Source organism: Magnolia sinica, chromosome 3, assembly GCF_029962835.1.
Source record: "Magnolia sinica isolate HGM2019 chromosome 3, MsV1, whole genome shotgun sequence".
NCBI classification, from domain to species: domain Eukaryota; kingdom Viridiplantae; phylum Streptophyta; class Magnoliopsida; order Magnoliales; family Magnoliaceae; genus Magnolia; species Magnolia sinica.
In genome coordinates this window covers 83,294,363-83,321,980 of record NC_080575.1, presented here as the reverse complement: position 1 = coordinate 83,321,980, position 27,618 = coordinate 83,294,363, and the positions used below count along the sequence as shown (strand labels likewise).

The following is a 27,618-nucleotide window of genomic DNA, read 5'->3' as shown; positions in this document are numbered from 1 at the left end:
TATTTTGAAATATTATTATAGGGCATGAAACCAAAACTCATACAGATTGAAGGCTAAAGTGGACCACACGGTAGGAAACATGGAGATTAAATCACATGTGTTTCCTATGGTGTGGTCTACCTAGGCATTTAATCTATTTTATGTTTGAGATTATTAACCAAAATAATTTATTAAAATTAATGGACGGAATGGATAAAGCAAATACATCATGGTAGGCCCTACGGAGCCCCTGAGAGGACCGTCCATGGTCCCTCCGCCTAAAATTGGGCGCGCACTCAAAACAGAGCTGTGTCGAAATCTCCCCCCATTTCTCTCTCTCTCTCTCTCTCTCTCTCTCTCTCTCACCCCTTCTACCGAATCCCTACTCTCCCAAACCCTTCTCCAACACTCGTCGCTCTCAAACCCTCATCTCCCAAAACCCTTCTCTCCTCCCTACAAAAATTGACCTCTCTCTCTCTCTCTCTCTTTGTTTATTAAGGTTTGGTGGTGTTTTCGTAGGGAAAATAACAAGAGAGGAAGTGCAAGAGGTGAGGATTTTTCTTCTCTTCTTCCATATGTAGCCATGGTGAGTGCTTTTACGAACAAGCTATTGAAGTCAAAAGAACAAGCAAAAGAATACACCTTTTTGATCATCGAAGAACTCAACCCTAAAAATTTCGGCTACATCACGGTACAGCGTGCTTCCAATCATAGCCCAAATCATCAAGGTACATTTGATTTGGGATTTTTTGATATGGACAATTGATTAGGTGCTTTTGACTTGATGCATCTAATTTGGGTCTCTTGAATTAAAGGTTTTGATTAAGTCTTTTGATTATGTACTTTACCAATCTCTAGTTTGTTAGTAAATTACCAGTTATTATTAATTTTTTTCTTTTCATTTTATACAAGTTGGGCCCCTTTTTTCAGTTTTTTAGTGCATGGATCATATATAATATCAGAATTTAGGTCACTAAACAATGGCCTTTCTTGTAAAAACTAAAAAGTCTATTTTATAAAATCTCCTATATGTGATGCATGCTAACTGTTTGATGAAATGTCTCAACAAGGAATGTTTTGTGTGGATCGCATTTGAGTCCCATATTTTTTTTCTCTACCCATGAGTCGGCCCACATGGTTGTATGGTTGGATGACCTACTTTGAAACTTGATGTTGCAGGACATGCCTCAACAATTGAAAGTGAGGCTTCTAGAGGAAGTGGGAGAGCATGATAGAGAACAGATATTGTCTGTAAGCACAATATTTTCATGCCTTGGATTGTGACATGAGTTTCTTAGGTTTGAAACTGTTGATATGTGGTTTTTTATTTGATTTTTCGTAATCAGTATTTGGTGTGACCTTTGAGCCATGCAAATGGTGGGCTCCACAATTAGCTAGATTCACTCATCAGATGGGCCACACAATTGATATAAATGGACAGCCTAGGGCCTGGATCAATATACAGGGGTGGCCCATCTGATGAGTGGATCAAGCTGATTCTCGACAAAGGTGATGTTCATGGAGTGGCCCAACTTTTGCATGGTTGGCCATTTCCACTAAATGTTTGCAACTCAAATCCACTTGTGTTCCAAATGCAGCCTTCGACTTTAAAACCAATATGACATTTGTTGCCAACTGTTCTCTTAGTTGTAATGGCTATTGGATCACACCGCTTATCTCAAAATGTTTGTTAGTGGATATTAATAGCACTGCTTCAACTACAAAAATACAAAATTCCAAGGTATGAAAATGATTTGTATCCTCTCATTATGTAGGGTGCAACAACATAAAGGATGACAACAATTGAGGAAATGGTGGGCATGTATGTGTTGTGTGGTAAGAAGACAAGAACATTAAGCATGTTCAACTGAAAGGAACATTAAGTAGTTTCTGAAGAACTGCAATATGCTTTACAGGATTAAGCGGGCCCCAAAGTCCTTTTTATTCAATTATATAGAATTCAAAATGGATTTTACAGTCTGCTTGCAGTTGTTGGTGTGTTGTTCACAGACATGCAATAGTTTTTTTTTAAACTCTTCGTCTTATTTCTGTAAAATAGGAGAGAGAGTTGGTCTCATTTTTGTAAGATAATATTTCTCTGAGCTGATCAACTGTTGCTAAAATTACCTTTTAGATTCCTATATTTGTGAAAGGGTACGAAAAAGATCCGGCAATTGTAGTAAATGAAGCTATCCAGAAGGCTACTCGCAATAAATTGGATGTTGTTTTTGTAGATATAGCTAGGTGGATGTAGGTAACTATTATGTAGGATATCTTTGGGGTTAATTTTTTTTTCCTTCTCTTTTGCTCTTTTGGCAGTTGGAGTACCTTCCATGAGTCTTGTATTTCTTCACTGGTGTGCATATTTGTGTACTTAGTTGCATAATTAAATGTTACATTTCAAGAAAATGAACAACACTGATGAGAGCACTTTCCTAGCTCATTTATCTTAACAACTTGGATCTAGTTCTTTTAGCTGGAGAGGCACTAATCAGGTTTTGTATTTGTTGTAACTTTATTGTACTCGCCACATCAAAATCATGCTTTTCAGTTCCCTTCTATTGGAGAAGAAAGAAAACAACAGCCATACAAGAAAATAAAATATATGGTTAACCAATGAGAAATTGATAGAATTACAGTTCAGAAACAAAATATGTTCTTATACTTGTTTGTCTTTTAAAGAATTTGGAAGGATGGGTATTGATTTTTTATTTTATTTTTAGAATTTTAAATTTTGAACAGGTTGGGCTGTTGATTGTAGATGGGTACTACAACAGATTGCTTGCTCTATTTGACCACTAATATAAGAAATTTAGATGGGTACTACATCCAAAGCTAGCCTAAGTTATTTCTTCTAGTTCATTGAATTTTGGGACCAATAGCTCTAAACTATAGTTAACCTATCTTCTATTCTCTAGTTTGTGATTGTTGTAGATGATGAAAATGGTGATGAAGAAGGAGATCTTATCATGGAAGCATATCTTACAAGTTTAATGTCATTTGTTTCATTTCAGTTATCAGTCTCTTCTATATTTTATCAAATCAATAAAAGCTTTCACAATCTCAAACAATAAAACTAACAATCATCAACATCCATGAAGATGAAAGCTTCACAAGATGTTAAAAATCTTACACATTGAAGAGAATAGAAAAGAAGAAGAAGAAGATCAGGAAAATACATCAGGTTTATTTTCTTCTTCTTAGACCTTCATATGATTTGGCTTAGCTCCTGGAAAGGGATGAATTATTTTTTTAGTTCTTCCTTCCAGCTCTTCAAAATATGATGCGACTGGAATTCCTAATACAAACCTGCATTTCATCTTTTATACACTTCAGCTTTCAACCCACCCACCATGTCATGTGCCAAGCACATGCCATGTCACCAACCTGACACTGTTTCATTTCCCTTCATCTGAATTTGAATATCAAATTGAAGACTCAATTGCATTATGAAGGATTTCTCTGATGGATAACATTTGTACATATCCCTCACGTGCTAGAGACTGGTTAAATTGTGGTAGGTTACAGTGGCATGTATGGCTACACACCAAATTAGCAACAACTTACAGAGCAAAAAAAAAAAAAACAATTCTACAAGTGATCTTCCTAACCTATCCATGCTAGATTGTCATGTGTACAGTGTGCATGTAGATGAACATATGGATAAAATACATGCATGCTTGTTGGTGCTTCCTGTTGAAAGGGTTGAAGCCCTAATTTCTCCTACAGGGAACCGACATTTCAACAAGGTGTGAATTTTTTTTCCTGTTCTCTTTTTCTTTTTCTGCACAATCACTTTCAGGTTTTATGCATGTTTGTTTGGTAGTCTAAAAAAGAGAGAGTATAGTATGTGTTTGCAAGGTGTATTGCCTAATATTCATGCCATTCAGTTTGTTTAATGCTTTGCATCTTCATAGTTCCATGCTTAACCAAAATAATTTCCGCATGTGAGCATTTACTAGCATTCATAATGAGGCAGGAGCCCTCAAATTGCTGTTACGTCCAACTTCAAAGGAATCGGTGAACCTAGTATAACAGTATTTATTCAAACCACATCCCAGCTTGATATATTTATAGGACCATATCATATCAACAGAAGTACTTCTAAGAAAAAGAGAACCAAAACCAAAATGACTAGGGATTCGAGGCTTCACTCATTTAGAAACAAAATCAGGGTGACATATCAAATTGCTGAGGTTGTTGCATAGGTTGCGATGGCACGAAAGGGCCCTGCTGATGCGGCTGATGGTGAATTGAATGGCGGGGCTCCAAACAATCAGCTATCAATGGTTCATCTGATTTGAGCAGTTTCGATAAGTGTGTTGTTCATCTGATTTTTTTCTGAAACAGTTCGGTATTGTTTACCTGATTTTTCGATATCCAGGACAACCGTCTTAAGTGAGTGCTCTCCACTTCACTACTGCAAACTGTACTTCATCAAATTCAACCCAATGTTACATGGCCTTAATTCCAGGAGAGAGCATATGTTGACATTTCAGGACCTGCTCACGACAAGGTGTGAATCTCATGTGTGTCTGCCATGTTGGCAGAAGTGCCATAGGATTGCCTCTTGAATATATGTTCCTCTGGCATAATAGCACATTCTTCAACAAAAAGGATATCCATGAGGTGTCATCCAAATGCAAAACAACAACATCCCTAGACACCCCTGTTCACACACCCAGACACCTCATGGATGTTAACGTCCAGGTAGATATGGACATCCTTATCTCAAGAGTCGTCCATGCATGTAGCCAATGAAAATTTCCCCATGCAATAGAAGGATATTGCTGTATCTATAAAGATGTTTTTTAATACCATTTTTCTGTTCACAGCAGTTTCTATTGTTTATCATGGATATCTTCCCAAAGATATTTTGGCAATTAATCTGTAATTATAAATTATCTATTTGATGTCCATATCATCTTTCTAACACCAGAACTTCATTATGTACATTATTTATTTAGCAGGTATTTTACTGTCTATGGTGATTGGTGAATCAAATGTTAATCGAAAAATACTAAAATGTTCTTTTAAATCATAATTAGTGCACAACGTTTATGCCTTGATGAATCAAAAGTTTTGTTTTGAAGAATGTTGACAGTTTACCTTCATTATTTATCTATAACTAATTTGTTGATGTGACATGATATCTATTTTTTTTTTTTTTTTGTCTATTGGTATTAGGCCATATTCATACTCAAGGCTTGATATTCAGTCAAGTCAGTATTAAACATCGCTTGATGCTCCTTTCTTTCTTTCCTTTTTTTTTTTTTGTCTCTCCATGACTGAATGACACATGCATTTCACTCAATTTTTTTATACAGTTGTGAAGGGAGGTGTTTTAGGTCCTTCCATGTAACTAAAGATGCTTGTGCTGACTCAGCCTGTAAATCTCTTGGCATGTCTAAGGCTCAAGTGAAAGTATGCACGCTTATGAAACCATCTTTCGTTTTTACTATATGTCATGTTTTTGTTCATCTTGCTTCCAAAAGTTTGGGGCATTCACCTTCACATTGTTGGTTTGGCACAGGCAATTTAAAACTTATTGTGTGCAAATTGCCAATACAAATGGTATCAGTGCTTTTTTTTTTTTTGTGGGAAGTTGGGCTCTTCTGATAAATCCAGCAATGCTGAGGTTTGTTATATTCTAGCAGAATTTTCAAGTCTTAAAAAATATTAAATTGATCTTTTCTTGTCTGAATGATGACAATTTTTTGTGAAGGATTAGATTATTAATTTCACTGGTAAAACAAAGGGATAACAACATTTTGTCTCATCATTTATAGTAGATGCCGTTAACTAAACTGAAATTAGCCTATGATGTAAAAATTGAATCATGGTCAAGTGATTGCTGATGATATAAGGATCAATTCTAGCAATCCCATTCTTTTTAAGGCTTTCTTGCAAGTTGTTTGTATAACGAGGAATATGAAAAAAGAGATACATTAACCACTCTAGATAATTCTCAAGATTATTCATGAAGATAAATCACACAGAATTGATAAGAGTCAAGAAACTAGTCATAAGAACACAGTCGTATTACAATTAAAACTTTAGCAAGTAATGCTGTCCCAAAATTTTTTTGGTACTCAAGATATGCTAATGGAACACTGTTTCTGTGAGAATAGGGCCATTCATTTGGTGCACCTACCTTGTACATGCCACAACCTAAAGAAGGTCAGTTTGCTCAGCAGATGGGTCACATGTATTTGAAAAAAAATGGACAATTAAGCACTAATGGATAATTCACACTATGTGCGCATTTGGCCCACCCAATGAATGGACTGGCATGAATTTTAGTCAGGGGTGCATGCATAACGAAGCCTGCCCCTATCTGTCACATGTGTCACAATATCATATTGTGAATATGATCTGAAATCATGCTCCAGTGCATGCCTTAGCAACTGCTTCTTTTGGTAAGGCTGTCATTAGGTACATTTTCTTTAGTGATGGTATGTGTAGTTGTGTACATTCAATTTTCTTTCATTCTAGCTTTATAATGGGTGTAGTTTAGACATTTTTAGGTCAATAGCTCAAACTTCCTTAATGCTTAAAACTTCCTGACTAAGATGCTCATTCATTGTGGCCTTTTGGCTTTCAAGTTTTCCCGTGTTTCTGCAACCTGTGGCCATTTCTATCATTCAGAATGTGTTGCAAAATTACTTCATCTAGGAAATGATGCTGAAGCGGAAGAGCATAAAAAAGAGATAGTTGCCGGAGAACCATTTACTTGCCCTGTTCATAAATGTCTTGTAAGTAAACAAGGAGGAAACAAGGAGGTTGAGGGTTGCAATTTGCTCTGTGTAGATGCTGTAATGATTTGATTGCTATTTGTAATATGAATGTAGGATGCATTGTATGATTTGATTGCTATTTATAATATGAATGTAAGATGCATTGTATGATTTGATTGTTCTTTCCTTGATTGCATTTTATATACTATTCCTAGCAGCATTAATTGTATTAGCTTAAATGAGTTGATCAATTACAGCAGGTTCTTGCAATGGTAACAAACACCATTGTTATAATTTTCTTATATTTTTTAATATTTTGTAATATTAGCTATGGATAATAACCATAGCTCTTGTTCTAAAAACCATAGCTATTGGCTAACTTCAGCATATTGCTACGGATTTCATTCTACTTTTAACTACAAATATTATCTATAACTTTATGTGCGTCTCGCTACAGAAATTATAGCTACGGATTATATCCGTAGCTATTGATATCTATTGCTATGGATATAATCCGTAACCATAGGTTTTTTTACCTTTAGCTACCCCACCAATAGCGACGGACGTGCTACGGACTATATCCATAGCAAAAGGTCTTTAGCTATGGTTTTTGGTCGTAGCCTTTACCTGTTTTTCTTGTAGTGATTGCACAGTTCATTCCCATCTATGAACCAATATTCAAGCTCCTTCGAAAGAATTCTCCTAAAGGAATGGAATGACGATTGTCAAGCCGCCTTCAATCGCATCAAAAGATATCTCATGAATCCACTAGTTTTAATGCCAACTCCTAGACGACCTCTATTATTATACGTCTTAAAAGAAGTGGACACCATCGGCTGTGTCCTCAACCAACACAATGAAACAAGAAGGAAGAAACAAGCAATATATTATCTAAGTCGTAAGTTCACATATTATGAGACCAAATAGTTAACACTCGAGAAGACATTCTTGGCCTTAGGCTAGCAACTCAGTGGCTTCAACAATGCATGACACATATCCTATCCTCCTCCTCGCTTGCATGGACCTGCTTAAATACCTATTCGAGAAGGAGACACTTATTGGAAGGATATACAAATGGCAACTACTTCTATATGAGTTTGACATCACTGCCCTATTATCAACCATTGAAGACCTTCTTCCCTCATGAAGATCTTTTCCTCATTAAGGAAGAAGAAGAAAGAAAGGCAGATGAATTGTAACACCCTACACTTCTTGTAGGCGGGTGTTACCATTTAAACCCATAACAATGGGATTTTAAAACTCAACTAATAAACAACCTAAATTCAATGAATGCAGGATGGGGCTTCCAGTCATCATGAAGTTGTCCATCAGAGACCATAGGAGCTGAGTTAAAGCCTACAACAGCATGAGGGTAAGCTTAATTGAACCACCTTAAGTTAAAACAGTTTCCAAGTTATCTAGCCATAAAGAGACGGAGCGATGCACTGGTGATCGATCTTCAAGGGCTAATGAGTAGCCAGCCAAGCACTCACTGCCTCTCAAATCCCCATTTAACAGTTGAAACAAAGTCTCAATCCGATCCAGCCGTTGGGTCGATGTATATTGGCCAAATAGGGCCTGGGGTGTGTTATACGGCCCACCTGGGCCTCACATCCACCCCATACTGGGCCAGGCCCCCTGGGTGGGGCTCCTAAGATGAATGGATGGAGTGAATTTATCATAAACATCATGGTGGACCCCACACAAAGTGTGAGTGCACCAAGTGCACCCGTGTACGAAGTGAATGGGACGGGGCAACTGGTTTGACCAGTGCTGACCTATGCCCATTCAAAAAAGGGCAGAAATCTCCCACCCGAGCTGCATTTCAGATTGTGGGACATCCGATCCCAGGATGGCCCACCTTGGCCACCACCTGGCTGATCCAAACCGTCCATCGAACTTGTTGGGCTTGGACGACCAAAACCTAATGGTCTATCCGGACCCATGTATAGAGACGCTGATTCTGGATTGGAACCGATCAAACACACACGAATGGATAAGATCATGGATGGTGGGCTAACATGTGGCCACATGGGTGATCCAAGATCGGCCTGGTCATGCAATCCCATCCATCCGCTCGTTCGTTAGAGAGCACACTCTCCCATTGCCAAAAATAGTCGGTCAGTCGTCTGTAGCAAGAAAGGAACTGATCAAACACACATGAATGGATAAGATCATGGATGGTGGGCTAACATGTGGCCACATGGGTGATCCAAGATCGGCCTGGTCATGCAATCCCATCCATCCGCTCGTCCGTTAGAGAGCACACTCTCCCATTGCCAAAAATAGTCGGTCAGTCGTCTGTAGCAAGAAAAGTAAAAGGATACATTTCCCTTTTGGGAAATGGGTGCTGGCACAATCTGGGCCCTTCCTTGGGCCACATGGATCGATCCCAACCTCTCCCTTTAGGGTGACATGAGTTAGAAGCGTGAGGCATCTCTTCTCACGAGAAAACGATGAGGGAGGGAATATCTCGTGGGATATTCCAAAATGTGTGTGAATGGCCCAAAAAGTGGGCCCCACAATGAGCGAAAGCTTCATCTGGTCCATTTAAATGGACTAGATCTTAAGGAAGTACCATAGATGGACGGTTGCCATCAACAGCCCTCCCATCTTCCCCGTTGGAGCATCCGACCTATGATCACAAGATGGGCCCCACCAAGGCTAAAAATTTACTTTCCTGGTGGGCCATTACGATGGGATTCTATCCCCAAGGACGGATGGACCCCACGCGTAACAATTTGTCAAGAACAGCCATTGCAAATGGCGTTTTCATCTTAGTCGTTGGCTAAGATGTGCTAGAGATCTCCCTTGGCTATAAAAGCCATTGGGATGCCTTGGGATCTGCACTAGAGAAGAAATAGGAGGAAGAGAAGGAGAGGAAATAGGAGAGAGAGAAGGAGAGTGGATAGGAGAGTGTGAGGGGGAGAGCGAGTCAGCTCGACTCGGGCCATTTTCAACCACTCAGGCGGGTCGAGTTGTTACCCCACTGAGTCCTGAGACTGGGATACTTCATCAGGTAAGGTCCCTGGTTATTTCAACTAGCTCCTAAGGGCAAGGAAATCTTACTAACTTGGATCGATTGTCCGTAGGTGTCCGTTGTTGTAGCTGTAGCTGTGCTTGAGTCAACTCAGCCAGCATCAGAGCAGGCCAGGTAACACCTAACCTCTCTTCCTTTTCCTTCCACCCAACAACACAGGGCTATTGGAGTTGTGGTCGGCTAGGATCGTGACCCAGATTCAGGCCAGACTCTATTAGCAATGCTTGGCTGAGTCGAGTCCAAGCTTAGCTTCAAAGGCCAGCTAAGAACACCATTCTCAGCTGCTTAAGGCCTGACAGACGTTCCAACTTAGCTCAATACACGAGCTGTTGAGTGGTGTTGGGCCAAGCTTCTAGCAACAATATGTGGGCTAAAATTAGCCTCAACATTGGGCCGGAATCAGTCCCAAACCTGGGTGAAAAATGGGTTCAGTTGGGCCATGAAACTGGATTGAAAACGGTTTCAGTTGGGCCATGAAACTAGACTGAGAACGGCTTCCACTTGGGCCATGTGCTGGGCTGAAATCAGCCTTGGAACTGGATCGAGATCAGTCCTAGAAATGGGCTGAAATCACCCCAAATCCAGGCCCTTTGAAACCACAGTGGGCCACACTATTTTGGGAGTGCATCGTGGGGACACTAGTGAGCAAGCTGTCTTGCTTGTTGTCTGATAGATCGTGTTGATCAGGGACGCTACGGAAGGGGGTTGGTGCTCAAAAATGGATGATGGAGGCACATCACTAGTGGGCCACACCTGAGGAACATCTCAGTGGGCCACACCACACACATCATGGTGGGCCACACCATGAATCATAGCGAGCCCCACCAAGTTACACACTCTGTGGGCCATGCTGTAAATCACAGTGGGCCGCCTGAAGCATTTCTCGGTTGGCAACATTACATCTGCTATGGGCCTCACCTGAGCCAAAGGATCAGTGGGCCGCACCCTGTAGGATGTAGGTGGGCTGCACTCAAAGCCTTTAAACCATATAGTGGGCCATCCTTGGTGATGGGCCAGCCCTTTGAAACCTTGCAGTTGGGCCCAACCGGTGAGGAGTTGCTGGCCAGCGAATGCTGGGCCAGGGATTGTCCAGCCGGCCCACCTTCGAGGACATTGGGCCGAAACAAACTGAACTCAGGCCCTTTGCAAATGAGGTAGGCAAGGTAGGGCCCAACCCAAGGCTCCTTTGCAAACACACTACTGGGCCCACCCTCAGTTGCTGGACAGTGCTAGGCCGAAATGAACAGGCCCAGCCAGTCATCGTGGGTGAATTTTGTTTTTGCTGGGCCAAAGAAAGGCCCAGTCTGGGGGTTTTTGTGAAAGGAGGGCATTTCTGGGCCAGCACCTGTCCAACCTACCTATGATGGACCCATTATAATGTGCTAGACCGGCAGCCGTCTGGCCCAAACCACCATTGGACTATTTAAGACTATCGCTAGGCCTGCAAATGCTTAGCAGGCCCACTCCTAATTGTGGGGTAATCTTGGCCCAAGGCAGCCCAGCCCAACTCATGGGCTGGTGCGTTTGGTTGCTAGGCCAAGAACGACCTAGTCCTGCCCAAAAATTCTGGACATTTATCGGGTTTCGTAGCTGGGCCCAGTTCAGGCCTTAATTATAGGTTGATTTTAGGCCCAATCTGGGCCACTTGTTGGACAAAAATATGGTGGGCTTGGTCGCTCTAATTCAGGCCCAAATAGCCTTATTCGTGGGACCTTTCAAACCCACACAACTTCAATGTGTTAGTTAGTTAAAACCTTGGGAACATTTGACTAATATAAACTATGACTTTAGGAGATTACTTGTGTGATTTTGGGCCACAAGGTACTCACGAGAACTTCAATCAAGGACGGGAATACAACCTTACAGGTGATGACTTCTCCCCTTGAGCTTTCCATCTCTAAACTAGACCAATGGTAGTTTTTTTTTTTTTCTTTATTTTTTATAATAACTACAAATGATAACCTAGAAATGGTTAATCATTCAGTTAGTTTACTTGAACACGTGCCTTACAATTGATTTAATCATTTGGTTGGTTTACTTGAATTCATGTCTTAGAAATGATTAAATCACTTGAGTAGTTTACTTAAACATATGGCTTAGATTAAATCACTTGATTAGTTTACTTAATCACATGTCTTAGAATTTGTTAAATCACTTGATTAGTTTACTTAATCGCATGTCTTAGAAATTAGTAAATCACTTGATTAGTTTATTTGAACACATATCTTGGAATGGATTAAATCACTTGATTAGCTTACTTGAATGCATGCATTAGAACTGATAAGTTATGATCATATGAATGATAAGACTTAACTACTTAGTGTCTCTTGAATTATATGGGTACATGACTTTTACTTTGATTATTGAATCATGCCTTAGTCACTTCAGATAGTTGACTACTTAATCACCATGTCATCCTCTCATATTATTGTGTTAGTTGCAAGACACATATGACTCGAAATCTCTCTAGGGGAACCTCTATTTAAAGAGAGTCCGTACTCAGAGTGTAGTAAGATTGATTATGATAACACTAGACTCTCAACATGGAGGTCATATTAGTGGCAGTTAAATTCAGGGGATTTACCATCTATGGAGTGATTCCACCTACCTGACTATGGAGTGAACATTTTAACATTTTCATCGTCATTGTTTATTCGCATTTCAATCATACATACCATTTCATTTAACCGATGTATTTAATGTCTTCAACACTTCATTCCTACTCAGTATGCGATGGTAATTTTTCAAACATTGAGAATTGATTTGCCACATGTTGACGGGTTCTATTTACACCCTAGGGAGGTAGACTCATGGGTCGGGGATGGTGGTTATGGGATACTATGCCAAAGCTGTTGACCTACGCTGGGTGACGAGCTCCCTATAGTGACCTTGAGCTTTATTAAATCAGCTAATTGTAATTGGACTAATAATGGCTTGGCTAATCATGCATACATGACATATTCACGATGACGGGTGGATATTTTTGGATGTTATAGCATGTGCCTCTGAGTTATTGGGGTATCGTTTTGCTAGCTGCCAGACCACCAATTATCGATTTGCGTACGTGATGTACGATAGATAGTCATTATATGGTACGTGATGTACGCACGTGATGTGCTTCGCTAATGGTCAGCCTTTCCATGGTTGAAGGCCCAACTACCGACTGGATGAGCATCCCCAGGTCGATGGTGCATTCATGCATCCATGCATATAATATGACAGCATTTTGCTATATTTTGTTTGTCTGGTTGTTTTCATGCTATTTCTTGTCTAGGGCGGCGATGTGTAATCTCGAGAGGAATTCACATTAAGCTGGCCACTCATTCATCAACGTTCAACTATATAAAGGACGCAGGTGCAGGTATGAGCGATCATTGTGCGGATCTCGGGACTAGCACAGCGGGAGCAGATGACGAGTTGTTTGAGGAGGAGCTGCATTAGGAAGCGGCGGAATACTTTGGATTAAACCAGTAGATTTAAATGCTTTTGTTTATTTAGTACATTTAAACCTGAGGTTTTGTATTTGGGTCCCCAGCTGAGTGCACCAGGATATTGTTCTTATTTTGGTTACGGCTAATACTACGCTTGATTTTCGTTATTTGCACTTTGATTTTATGTTGATTGCCACTTAATGATCTATTAACTCCAGGGTTTTCAGGAAGCGAGTTGTATACTCGGGTTCTGAAAACCGGGGCGTTACATGAATGGATGTTATTCTTCAATGGCATAGTAAACTCCAAGCGAAATGGAATCAGAATTATTCTCTACTCTCCTGATGATGTCCCAATTCTTATCTTTAGGCATATAGCATTCGAGAACACCAACAATATGAAAGAGTACAGAGCTTGCATCATCCATACTAAAAACAGGTCATAATCTTAGGCATAAAGAAGCTACGATTACTTGGAGACTCATAGCTTATCATCAACCAAACCAGTGACGACTGAAAGACTAAAGATGAGAAGTTGATACTATACCACGTATACCTCAAAAATTTAATTAAACAATTCAAAGAAGTCACCTTCTCATACATGCTACGAGCAAAGAATCAGTTCCCAGATCCTCTCGCCACCCTAACATTGATGCTAGAAATTCCAAGAGGAACTTTAGAATGGGAGCTCATATTTAAACTTCAATATGAACCTACCTTCTACCTGCACATTGAAGAGGTTGAAGCCGCCATTATCAGAAAACCTTAGTATACTAACATCAAACTGTATCTGGAAAGCCATGAGTACTTGGAAGAATTTACATTAACCAACTGCCAAACCGTCCAATGTTTGGCAAGACAATTCACAATCAGTAGTGAAATTCTTTACAAATGATCATATAATCAAGTTCTCTTTCGATGCATCAATGAAACCGAAGCTGGAAAGATTATGAGCAAAATCCATGATGAAGCATGTGACTTACACATGAATGGACACATGATGAAAAAAGAAGATTTTATGACTCGCTATTACTAGATGACTATGGAAATAGACAATTTCCAACATGTCAGGAGGTGTTTCAAGTACCAAGAGCATGCAAATCAAATACATGCCCTGGCCTCAGAGCTATACAACTTGATTACACCATGGCCTTTCTCTAAGTGGGGTATCGACATCATTGAAAAGGTAAAATTGAAATCTTTAAATGGTCACGAATACATACTTGTGGTAGTTGACTACTTCACCAAGTTGGTAAAAGCAACATCCTACACTACCATAGTAGTGTCTCAAGTAATTAAGTTTATAAAGATCAATATCATTAGTTGGTAAAGGATTCCACACACCATCATCACTGACAATTGTTCACTATTCTTCAACAAAAATATGGATGACTTTCTTAAAAAGTTTAAGATTCAACACCGATGGTTGACCTCCTACCACCCCCAGATGAAGGGAGGAGTGGAAGCCGCCAATAAGATGCTTATCAGAATACTCGATGTGAGGCTCGTATCCTAGCCCGTACTGTTCTGTAGGCTTTTGCGGTCCTCCCGGTCGAATTCCGACAACTCACGATATATAATCGGCAGTTGCGCATGACCCTGCGTCATATCCCGTATTCCAGAGTCGACTCAACCCGAGACTTATACCCTAGCAACCACACTGTCGCCACGGTTCGGTGCCGCGTATTACGCGCTAAGACGATACCTACGCCAGGAGATATGGGCCCACGTTCAGTTTGAGGAAAATGCCGCAAGTTGCAAATCCCAAGAGAATGTCCCATCAATCACATCAAATGTTACATCAATCTATCAATCAAAGTCAAGTACAAGCAACCCACACCCTAGCCTTACCTCCCTCTTACACAAGTACCGTAAAGTCAACAAGCACCTTACCTCTTATGTCACTCCACCATCCCTCTCTCCTTTCACTTCTCTCCCATCACCTCTCTCTCTCTCTCTCTCTCTCTCTCTCTCTCTCTCTCCCAAACAACCATGGGAGGTGGACGTCCAAGCTCTCCATGAGAAAGAGCTCGGTGTGGCACACCTTCCTACCATCCAATCCCACCCTCCATGATCGATCTCAACCGTTGAAGTCCATCCATTGGAGCTCTAAAGGCTATAGGCGAAAGAAGGAAGAGAAGATCCTTAGGTGGGTGATTTTATTATTGATTTTATGATTTGAGGGCCACATATGTGGGACCCATCTTGACGTATGCATTGTATAGGGAGGGCCCATAGTGGCAGGGTCCCTCCCCCTCTCTCTCTCTCTCTCTCTCTCTCTCTCTCTCTCTCCTCACTTTTTCCTTGATTTCATGACCCACCTTGATGTAATATCCTCACCGTCCGATCTTGAGGCCCACCATATTACTACCCATTTTTGGGACAGATCTGATGAAGGAAAAATACAAATATCGGTCTGATCCAAAGTTAGTGGGCCACGCTACTAGGACCCCACCTTGATGCATGGTGTATCCATGTTGTCTTGCTGTGAGGACCCACTATGATATATGTGTTATATCTGCACCTTCGTGGGCCCCACACATGACATACGATTTATCCACGCCACCCCAGCAGACGGTGGGCCCTACCCAGATGTACGTGGCTCATATCCAGGTCGTCCAGGGCCTGGACGTAACAGATATTTTATAATATAATATTATATATGTATATATATAATATATACATTACATGTGGTGGCCCCACATGGGACCCGCACATGATGCATGATATTGGTGAGGACACCACCATGAGGTATGTTTTTATCCAAGCCGTCCGTCCTTATGGTAGGACGTGGGACCCACCCACACGTGCTACACGTGTGGGGTGGGCCCTACCTTGGTGATGTGATGAACATCACACCGTCCAGCACCCCTAGACGGTGGAATGTGGAGTGCACCGTGATATCATCCACGCCATCCATTTACCGAGCCCACCCTGATGGATGTGTTTCATCCGCACCATCCATAGGACTTGGGGCATCTAGCGGTGGCCTCTGCACGTGTTGATCCACACCGCCCATTTGTTGTACCACCATGATGTATGTACCTTATATCTGGGCCTTCCATCTGTTGGATGGCCAGTAGCTTCAGCTGCTGCAGATGACGCTAGCAAGCTCTATTGGGTTTGATCATGAGGCGTGTGTTATATCTAAAACGTTCGTTCGTTTTGCCAGATCACGGGCCCACCCTGATTTATATTTGATTATTTTTATACACCGTCCATGGTGTATGGGTTTTATTCTGACCACCCATCTATGTGGGCCCCAACATGAGCTATGTGCTATGTCCACACCGTCAGTGGTCTAGATGATGGAAACCCTCCTTGATGCATGTATATCCACACTATTCATCTGTAGGGCCCACCAGCTGTGTACATAGGGCCCACTTGCTGCATATTTGGGGCCCACCTTGGATGTATGTATTCTGTATTTACACCGTCCGTTCAAACAGTACTGTGGACTGTGAAGTATGTGTTTAATCCACACCGTTCAGACAATGCTGGATGGTGCTGGAATCGTTTGGATGATGTTGTGGGGCCCTGCCTTTATTTATGTATTTTGTTCCACATCGTCCAATGTTTGGACGGTGTTGGACAATGTTTGGGTAGTGTTATGAGACCCACCATGTTGTATGTATTTCACCCACACCGTCCAGTAGCTTGGGACGACGCTGGACAATGTTTGCACGATGTTGATTTTAACAGGCAATGTTTAGGCCTGATGTGATGTATTTATGGCCCATATGATGAGGCCCATTGGTGTGGCCCACTTGTTGTACTCGAGGCCCATGGGTTGCAACCCATTATGATGTACTGAGGCTCATGTGATGTATGTATGGCCCATGGGATGCGGCCTGCATTGATGTACATGAGGCCCAGGTATGAGCTCCACTTGATTGTATTAGGGCCATGGGTTACGGCCGATTATGATGTACTGAGGCCCATGTGATGTATGCATGGCCCATGGGATGCGGCCCGCTTTGATGTACATGAGGCCTAGGTACGAGCTCCACTTGATTGTATTAGGCCCATGTGATGCGACCCACTTGATGAGATTGTATTAGGCTCATGGGACGTGGTCCATTGTGATATATTTTCAGCCCATATGATGAGGCCCGCCTTAATGCATACAAGGCCCGTTGATGTGGCGGACTTGATGTGTATGAAGCCCATTGGTGCAGCCTGTTGATGCGGCTCATTTGCTAAGGCCCAATATGATGTATTTAGGGCTCGTTTGATGAGGCTCGATGTGATTTATATAGGGCCCTTGTGTGAGGCCATGGGCCCACTATATGTTTGGTCCTATGTGGGCCACTCCTTGGGAGCAATGATGGTTTAATGTCCACATTAATGTGCAATGATTGTTAAATATCCACATTATGACCTTCTCTTAGACCCTTTGTGAGGCCGATTTCGATCATCGAGGCCGGTTCCGATCGTTGAGGCCGATTCGGATTATCGAGGCCGATTGTTGAGGCTGATTTCGATCATCGAGGCCGAGTCCAATTGACGAGGCTGATTTCGTTAGTTGAGGCTGATTCTGATTGTCGATTCTGATTATCGAGGCCGATTTCGATCGTTGAGGCCGATTCTATTACTCGAGGCCAATTGTTGAGGCCGATTCTGATTGTCAAGGCCGAGTCCGATTGACGAGGCTGATTCCATTAGTCGAGGCCGATTGTTGAGGTCGATTTCAATTGTTGATTTTGATTGTCTATTCTGATTGTCACGGCCGAGTCGGATTGACGAGGCTGATTCTGTTAGTCGAGGCCGATTCTGATTGCTAAGGCCGAGTCCGATTGACGAGGCTGATTCCATTAGTCGAGGCCGATTCCATTCGACGAGGCTGATTCCAATTTTCAAGGCCGATTCTAATTCTCGAGGTTGATTTCAATTGTCGAGACTGATTTTGATTGTTAAGGCCGATTCCGATTGTATAGACTGATTCTGATTGACGAGAGCGATTCTGATTATTGAGGCTGATTCCGTTTAATGAGGTCGATTCTGATTGTTGAGGCTGATTGTCGAGGCCAATTCCATTTGTCGAGGCCGATTCCGTTTGTCGAGATCGATTTCGATTGTCAAGGCCGATTTCGATTGTCGAGACCCATATGATGTATATGCAGCCCATATTTGAGGCTCGTTGGGATGTGTATTGAGCCTGTATTTAAGGCCTAATGTGATGAATATGAGGTCTATGTGATGAGGCCCATTATGATGCATTTGAGCGCTAGGCTATGAAGCTCATTGTGTTGTATATTAGGCCCTTGTGCAAGGTCATGGGTCCACTATATGTTAGGCTCTATGTGGGTCATTCCTTAGGGGCAATGTTGGTTAAATGTCGACATTGTCAAGGCCGATTGTTGATGCCGGTTATTAATACCGATGATGAGTATGTGATAGCATAACATCATGATACATGCCCATACACATCATCTGTATGTTTGTTATGAGATGTGGTTAACCATTGCATATGTCATTGGACAGGTTATTATGAGACTCCTTGATAGGCGGAGGTTATCTCATATGAGCGCATGGTATGCATAGGATTGATGCATGACTGGATTGTATGACTCATGCATATTGCATTGTGTATTGTGACTACTGTACGCCCTAACAATATCTTGGCCATAGCCTCCACAGGCATATCATGGATGGCCAGGTGCGACACCAAAAATATTTGGTTCTAGCATACGGGCTTCATAGATATCCCTAGGTGAAAATTCCTAAACTTCCGTGGCCAGGAGACGCCCCAATATCGAGACCGAGTGAATATATATGAGCGCATGAGGGCCGAATACTAGGAGGCTGCGTCTCCCACTATGTCATGGTTGGTTGGGAGGGGGTGTGGCCTTACCCGCCCGAGAGTAGGAGCATTGCTAGTCTGAGTTTGACCAGCTCGTGAATGGGTCCACTATCGACGTGCTGGGTAGATATTGGTTGACTACTGGCCAGGCGGATGGTGAGGTCTCTTCCACTTGCATGGTCGCGCATCAATGGGTGGCGATTTGCATGTAGAGTGTACTAAACCCCAGTGATGATCACAGAGAGGAATTGTACTGATATATGGACTAATTGAGCAGGAGTTGCATACTCATTCATTCATTCATTCACTATCCACTCGGGTTGGTGGTGCATAACTATTTGTTACGTGTACTTTTACAAAGGCTAGGATTTCGGTCGGGGCACGACTAACCTGAGATCAGGAGTTTACCACATTGAGTCTGACTATCCAAATTTAAGTATGGGACTGGTTTGGATAGAATTCCCTTGTGATGGACCCCATAGCCTGCGATACTATGTACTATCATCCCAACTTCACTCCATCTTGGTCATTTCATTAACACTCATATTGCATTGCATCCGCTGCATTTAGCATTTTGGGTTGCTATGTTTCTACATTTTTATGGCCTAGATACGGCTGACGGTATTCGTGAACTCATCAGGATTTGCATATTGCTTTGCATCTTCAGTATATGATATTAGCCGCTTACGATTTTGCATCGCATAGCCTTGATATGGTCGTTAGCATTCATGTCTTACATCGCATAGCCTTGGTGCGGCTGATAGCATTTATGGGATTATCAGTATTTTTACTTACTCTGATATCTATGTGCTTGGCACTTACCTTGAGCACACACTTTCACCACCCTCTAAGCTTTCTATAAGCTTATGCATGATATATGCGTGCAAGTGACACCTAGACGTAGTCGTAGCTGAGCAGGAGTATGAGCATGCGGCCGAGCTTTTATGGAGTTTTTATTATATGCATGTATTTTCTCTTTCAGCAATATACTCGAATGTTTATATCAGTGGATATGTGATGATGATGTTGTTCTTGTGATTTGGGTATACTTGTGGTTATGCTTCTTACGAGATAAATGTATATTGAAAAATTCTCTTTATAGGATTCCAGGATCGGAATCTGGTGTATAAGCACTGGGAGTTTAGAATGGGGTACTATGGAGGCTTTTAACACCGGATTCGGCGATCGGAAATTTTATGAGCCTGGTTTCCGAGTTTGGGCGTGACACTCGAGAAAATGGTCAATGCATACAAAGATTGGTCTGAGATGCTCCTATACAAACTTTGGACTTATCGAACATTTATACAGTATGTTACAGGTGCAACTCTTTTCAAGCTTACATATGGAATGGAAGTATATGTACCAGTGGAAATGGAAATACCATCTCTTCAAGTACTGCTTGAAAGTGAAGTTGAGGAAGGGAAATAACTCAAAGCTATCAGAAAAGGATTAGTCGGACCTATAACAAGAGAGTCCGAAAGAGAAGTTTCAAGGTAGGGGACATGGTTATGAAGCGTATTCTACCATGGCATTTAGATAAGTACTTATGGGAGGCGACCTCCGACTCACTAACATGAAGTGAGGGGATCTTCCTGAGCTAATTAACGTTGACAACAGAAAAATATTTTATGGGTAAGTCTACATAATCTCATTAATAGTTACATTAGTAAATCTGAAGTTAACTGACCAAAGCTGGTCGTCCTGAAAATCGCCCCTCCTATACATTAAAAAGTGTTTCGAATAAAGGGTCAAAAAATATAAAGAGAGGAAAAAAAAGAGAAAAAACAACAAAAAAAGGAAAATAAGGGTAAAATAAAGAGTGCTAGTCTAAGGAAAAAAAATGACCCCTAAAGTACAAATTTGAGCCACTTGATCTAGCCTTGCAATATTACAGTTCACCCAATCATTAAAGGTTTAATCAGTTTCATTAAATTAAAGCATTAGCATCATGTAATATTCATTCCCTTCTAAACCCCTTGCTCATATACACATCATTATTGCATTGCATTTCATTGTTTTCTTGCATCTAATTAGAAGGCATTTGCACTATGGCTTGCCGATATAATCGGAAATGGCCCACTAGAAACCTTAGCCAATTAACCATCGTTTTGACATATACATAAGCAGTACATCACATTCCATCATTTTCTAGCATCTAACTGGTGAGCATATACTTTGTGTCTTTCTAATGTAATCATAGCTTGCCCACCAGAAACTTTATCCAGTTAGTTGTCTGTAAGTGCTAATGTTTTAAGTGTTAGTGCACTCATTTTTGCACTCTGGTTTGTCAATCACGTGAGTCGTTGTGTCGTAAAGTCGATTGAGACTTTAAAAAGTGAAGACTGAAGACACAGCGGAGCCAAAGCATCAAGGCAGTAAGAATAGGTAAACAGGTAGCCTTAATGACCCCTAACCCTTAACCTAAAATAACCTTAAAGCCTCTAAATATATTTTCTTAATTAAGTATATTAATTTGATCATCCCTTAGCCTTAAGAGAATAAGAAAAACATAATAAAGAAGGGTAGAAGAGATGAAAAACTGTTGTGCAAAAGATAACCCAAAACAACAATTTTCAATAAGACTTCGATGACATCGAAGACCTCTGATGACATTAGAAAATAGTCCAGATATGTCCAACAAGAAAAACATCATATTGTTTGGATTTTCTCGATGACATCGAACCCCTTCGATGACATCAAAGGTCTTCGATGACATCAACAGATCCGTTTTCGGCCACTTTTTTTTTTTTTTTTTTTTTTTTTTTATATTATTATTACCGTTAGAGCTCAATTTTTTATTTTTATTTTTAAAGGTAATCGGTTCTTGGACATTTTTATGGATTTTTTAAGCAACAAAAGGTAAGGTGTTTCCATATGCATATCCCTCATTCCTTGCATCTATTCCATTGAGTTCTAAGCCATCTCCTTTAAGATTACAACTCTAATGAGGATTCCAACCTCAACATTGAGATGTGCTTAAACTCCTCCATTTCTTAGAGATTGGACTTAAGCATTCTTGGTAAATCATTATTTAACTCTTCTAGGAGACCCATCTAGTTGAATCTCCTAGGATAAAAAACTACCCATTAGTTGTATGAGATTCGACATGATCCCATCACTTTAGTCATCTTGAAGACACATCAAATGAAAGGAGATTAGTCGTGGTGCTAAGGCCTTGGTGAAGCAGTGGCAACATGATTGAGGGAGCATCGGGGATCTGATTGAAGCATGGGAGAGCTAAGATCAAACAACCCAAGAGAAGCATTAAAAGAGACTCAATCTGATAAGTGTCATGTGTAAGAGTCCATTGTTTGCTCCTTCCTTATGTAGGTTGGAGTGCAAGAATTTATGTTCAAACTCACCTAGGTTCTTTTGTAGGACCTTGGCTATTTTGTAGGGCATAAATACGTGGTTCTTGTGTAGGACCTAGGTTGTTGGTTAGCTAAAGGAAAAACCAATTTAAGTACTTATATAGGCCTTCGGTGGGAGAATACGTGTCGGGTTCAGGATTAAGACCCTTGCTATTATGTAGGACATAAATGTTAGGTTTGAGATTAGGACCTTAGATCTTGTGTAGGGCTTAAACCACCAGGTTGTTGTGTAGGACCTTGGCTCTTGTGTAGGGCTAAATTATAGGGTGCTTTGGTAGGACACTTGCTCTTGTGTAGGGCACAAACTTTAGAGTCCTTATGCAGGGATGTAAAAGTTAGAGGTTAACCTCATTTAAAACCTCTGATAGTGAAATCCTATACTTACATGGGTTGAGTGAGTCCGCTGGGAGTGGAGTAGGACGTAGCCGAAACATATATGATAATGTTTGGAATTTCTATTCGTGCATTTATTTAATTATGCTTATGTATCTTGAATGTTTAAATATGATGCATGATTAGATGAATGCTTAAGATTTATAGGAATCACATCCCACACACTCATATACACTATCTCATATAGGCTAGTTGCTTAACTTGCATATCTAATGTAGCCTAATGGCTTCGAAGCCTTAAAGTTAGATTTCTTTATTTAGTTTAATTACAAATTAGTTTAAGTCAGGCAATTAGTGTTTTTAATAGGTATAATTTTTAATCGGTCCTCATCACCCTCCCTCTAGGACTTAGCCTACATTCTATAGCTCCACCATATTCTGCACTTAGACGGAATTTCATTAAGCACACAAGTAGTTGTCAAATTTCATAGACAAAATGTATACGCTATGGAACTTCAGCACACTTCAGCTCTTTTCAACATTTTAAGGCTAAAATACAATTCATCATCTCCATAGTAGAAGGTTTGAAATGATTTCAAGAGAATGATCATTTGTCTGCCAACCTACAGGGAAAGATGACCTTAGAAAAGACCCTAAGATAAAGTGCATTATTATGGTTTTCCAAACTTTAACTTATGACTAATTTTACTTGAAATATCAAAAGGGTGTTCGTTCAGCCCAATCAGACCTGGCCAGCCGAACAATCTCGGGTCAGCCGAGATCAGTGTAGGTCAAATTTCTAGCAACAAAAATCTTTTATTTCTCCTGAAGCTTCGGCAGCCCGACCCTACCTTCAACTAGCTTGAGCCAACTCGGGTCAGCCGAGATCAGCGTAGGTCAAATTTCTAGCAACAAAAATCTTTTATTTCTCCTGAAGCTTCGGCAGCCCGACCCTACCTTCAACTAGCCTGAGCCAACTCGGGTCAGCCCGAGGGTGACCCAGGTTAAGTTTATAGCAATGTACATTTTTTTTTATTTTTGGATTCTTAGGCTGGCAAAACCCTGTCTTTGACCAGTCGAAGCTTGCTCGGGCTAGCCGAAGATTTTCTTGGGCTAGCCTAATTTTGATAAAATCAATTCCCGTGAAATCTAATAGTCGTTGGAACAATATCATGGAAATCCGGCCAACCGAAGGAATTCTTAGGTTGATTAAATATCTAAATCTTCAGCTATAAATAGAGACCATTTCTCATTATTTAAAACACGAAATTAGAGAGAATTCTTGAACAAAGAAAGAGAGAAATTCAAGTCTTTTTCATACTATTTGCTTAGTCATTCTTATTTCTTTTATAGCTTAGTTGAAATAGAGAGCTAGAAATAATCGAAATAAATGCAAAATATAAAAAGATTACAAAAATCTCAATCACTTGAGTATTGAAACCTTGATTCCAAATAATTCGTAGGACAACCTTCACCTAAAATATTATGTAGGACTACCTTGTTTCACGAATGTCTTTAAAATCAAACTTTCAAACCACTAAGAGTATATAAAAGAATTACAACATTCACCTCTGAAATGAAATAATAAATTGTATCCAATCACTAAAAATAATAAGGCATTCACCACATGGCACAAGAAGTTATAATGGTTCGGTGCTTAAAATAACCACACCTACTCCACTTCTAAAATTACTACCCTCGTAATTTTGGCTTTCACTATAAAAAGATTTTCATAGGGTCACCTAAATAACCTGATATAGTTCCTTGTGATTTTCATGGGCTATCACAATAAAAACCCTACTGAGATTTTCACAGGCTATCTCAGACAAAACCTCAACTGAGATTTTTACAGGATATTTCAGAAAAACCTAAAAAGAATTTCAAAAGGCATACTTATCTTTAAATGTAGAAGACGTAGCAGAAGCTTGTAGTAGAATGACTTCTTTCTTGAACGTAGATGGCGCGGTGTTCAATCAGATAGAAAGAGTCTAACATTCTATAGATTTAAAAAATGAAAAATGCAAATGCTACTTAATTCAATTCTCTTATATCTCAAAGAAGAGTATAGTTTACTCTCTGAGATTAAGTCTAAAATGATCTTGAGAAAAAGGGAATTGAATAAGCTATTAAAATTAATTTATAAATACCAACAAATAACTGGCCAAGGACTTGAGCTTCTCTCTCTTGCAGAAGAATTATAATAATTCTCGTTGTAATTTGGAATGGGAGAAAAACTCAATTTATAGGCAAATAAGTTAGAAATTTGACTAACTTAAGATAGGATTCGACTAGCCTGAGTTCACCAGATTCTGTTCAATGGATTTCAGATCGCGTGGGATAAGAATTATGCAAATTTCGGCTGGGTCGAGGTCAAATTTAGCTGGCCAAACATCATAATTCAGTTGGTCGAATTCCAGCGAATTTTGAAAGTTTGTGTTGCTGGAATTTCACCTGAACTTTCTTGGGCTAGCCGAATTTCAAGCTTGGGCTAGCCGAACCAAAATTTGGGATAGGTAAATTTTTAAGAGAAGTTGTTATTTTGCTTGGGCTTGAAGTTGGGCTGGCCAAGGAAGTTTAGGCTAGCCAAATTCCTTAGCAAAAACACTTGTAAAAAACCCCATGATAAAGATTTTTTTAAAGCACCTAATCTTAAGTTCTTTCTAGGGTTATACCACATGAGATATATCAAATATCTAAGTTACTTTGACTTGTACTTTGTCTTTGAACTTTGACTTGGACTTTGTCTTGAACTTTGTCTTAAACTATGTCTTGGACTTTGGCTTGAATATGGGTGACAATTTCTTTGAGAAGATATGCCGATCTTGTCTTGACCATAAGCCAATCTTGAGCTGATCTTTAGGTTTTACCTTAAAGCGCTTTTGTTTCATGAAATTTGACAATCTATGTGTGCTTAACATCATAGCACTTACAATCCTCCCCCTTTATCAATTTTGTGACAAAGCACACAACATTACACAAATACTCATTTATTAACAAGATCAACCATACACATCTGTAGTAACCTTGAAGTTGCCCTTGTAATCTTCGTACCTCACAACTAATGATGCTCAACTGACACTCCCCCTGAAAAATACACATATAACATTCTAGCATTCCATTTTACTCGCATTTTTATCCATAAGTGTATACAATCCATTATTCCATACTAGCCTGCATTCAAAGTATTCATTCCATACACACATATATAACACTTTTCTCTCCCCCTTTTGTCACAAGTTGACAAAAGAAGAATATCATAATAACATGAATAACAAAATATAGAATTACCATGCAGCAGGTAAATCAGGGAGATCACATGAAATATCTAAAACATATTATCCAAAATATCTAAATGTCATCAAACACATCATCAAAGTTATCCAAAGTATTGAAACAAACCACAAAATAAGTTTAGTATAGAACCAACATAAGTAAGAAAGATAAATAAATCAAGCTCTGTCTGACCTAGAAGACGATGTTGTAAGCATCGAGGGATCATTAAACCGCAAACTCTGGTTAATGCGATGGAAGTACTTTTTCATGTACTTCATTGTAAACTGTTGGATTTGGGCCAATGAAGCCTATGATACATGCAGAGCCTCAAACTTCTCCTCCAGTGCAGATAGACTCTCATCGAATTGAGAGGAATGGTAGTCAGAATCAACTAGATCATCAGAAATTTCTAACTCTTTAAAAATATCATCCATGGTTGTTTATCCTACTGTGGTTCTTCTTCTCCTTGTTTTTGCTCAGGAAGAGGAGTGACATTCATCATATTCAAGTTTGAGTTGTTAAAAGGGAGTTCGTATTTCGGTGCCTCATACGTAAGGAGTTGGACGCTATAATGAAAGGCAATACTAGACCTAAGATGTTCAAAAGGAATCAAATCATGCTTGAGATGTAAGAGAAACTGAATAATGATGTAGCAAATCAAGGATGACAAACAGACATGAATACCCGATATAACGGAATGAAAAACTCTAAGCATAAAGTGACTAAGATCAGTCTTATTCCTAGCTCGAGGATATACATTAGATGTAAAAATCTGATGTTAGACATAGTATTTAGGAAATATTTTTCTTTTTTGCAGGCAGGGCATTACTAGATCACCAAAAAGCATTGAAACCACACAATTCCCTAGTAATAGTTTGGTTTACAGAGCTGGACATTTTCTCTAATAGTGTGGTGATTGGAATTCCATCATCTATAATGTCTATGTCTATTCACACCCCATGTATAGGGTTGTGATGTAGTAATAATCTCGGTAAGACCGATGTCGAATTCACAGGGACTGAACCTTGTACGTAATCTGAAAGTAACTCGAACTAGAACTAGGCGAAGATGAAATCTAAATCAGAGGTTTTTAAGAGAGTAATGGTGAAATATTAAACTAAGACTTGTGAAATTCAAAGGTGGGAAACTAAAGTGCCAAGGATCCACTTGTAGAAATTAGGGAGATCTACGCTTGATATAACCTTAAAAATCAAATCTAAACTTCCTTTAATCTAGTTTTCAAGAGATAAGAAGGATGTAAATTAGAATGGTTTCCATCACAAAACCATGCCCATGAGATAAAGTAAACAACAGAAATTAACCAATCCACAACTATTCTGAGAGATATATGAATGTTAGGAAGGATTCCATCATCCAACCATGTCCATGGGGCGATGGTGAACAACTGGGCTTCCTAACTTCATAATCAAGATAATGAAGAGGAAATACTCAAAGTTATTGCAGATCTATTGTAATTGAAGTCATAACAATCCATTAAAAACTAAAGGCATTCCTTATAATCAAACTAGAATCAAAATCTGTTCAGTTTAAACATGAAACAAAGGGCATTAACAAAAAGTCTTCCATCTCACTACAAGCTTCACCTCTTAGCCCTAGCTAAGAGGCATAGCCCATCATAGACATAATGAGGCT

At 40.1% G+C, this 27,618-nt stretch overlaps 2 long non-coding RNA genes across 2 annotated transcripts in view; both read left to right on the top strand.

Annotated features, from left to right (window-relative positions):
- The first annotated feature begins 571 nt into the window (after nt 1-571).
- LOC131238596 (uncharacterized) lies at nt 572-2,221 on the top strand. Its single transcript, XR_009167962.1, has 3 exons — nt 572-707; nt 1,159-1,230; nt 1,755-2,221. It is a non-coding gene; the product is annotated as an uncharacterized LOC131238596 (long non-coding RNA).
- Nucleotides 2,222-2,702: 481 nt separating this feature from the next.
- LOC131240088 (uncharacterized) overlaps nt 2,703-27,618 on the top strand; it is a 64,343-nt gene continuing 39,427 nt past the window's right edge. The window contains exon 1 of the long non-coding RNA XR_009168620.1: nt 2,703-3,728. This is a non-coding gene — a long non-coding RNA (uncharacterized LOC131240088). The remainder of the gene's footprint in view (nt 3,729-27,618) is intronic.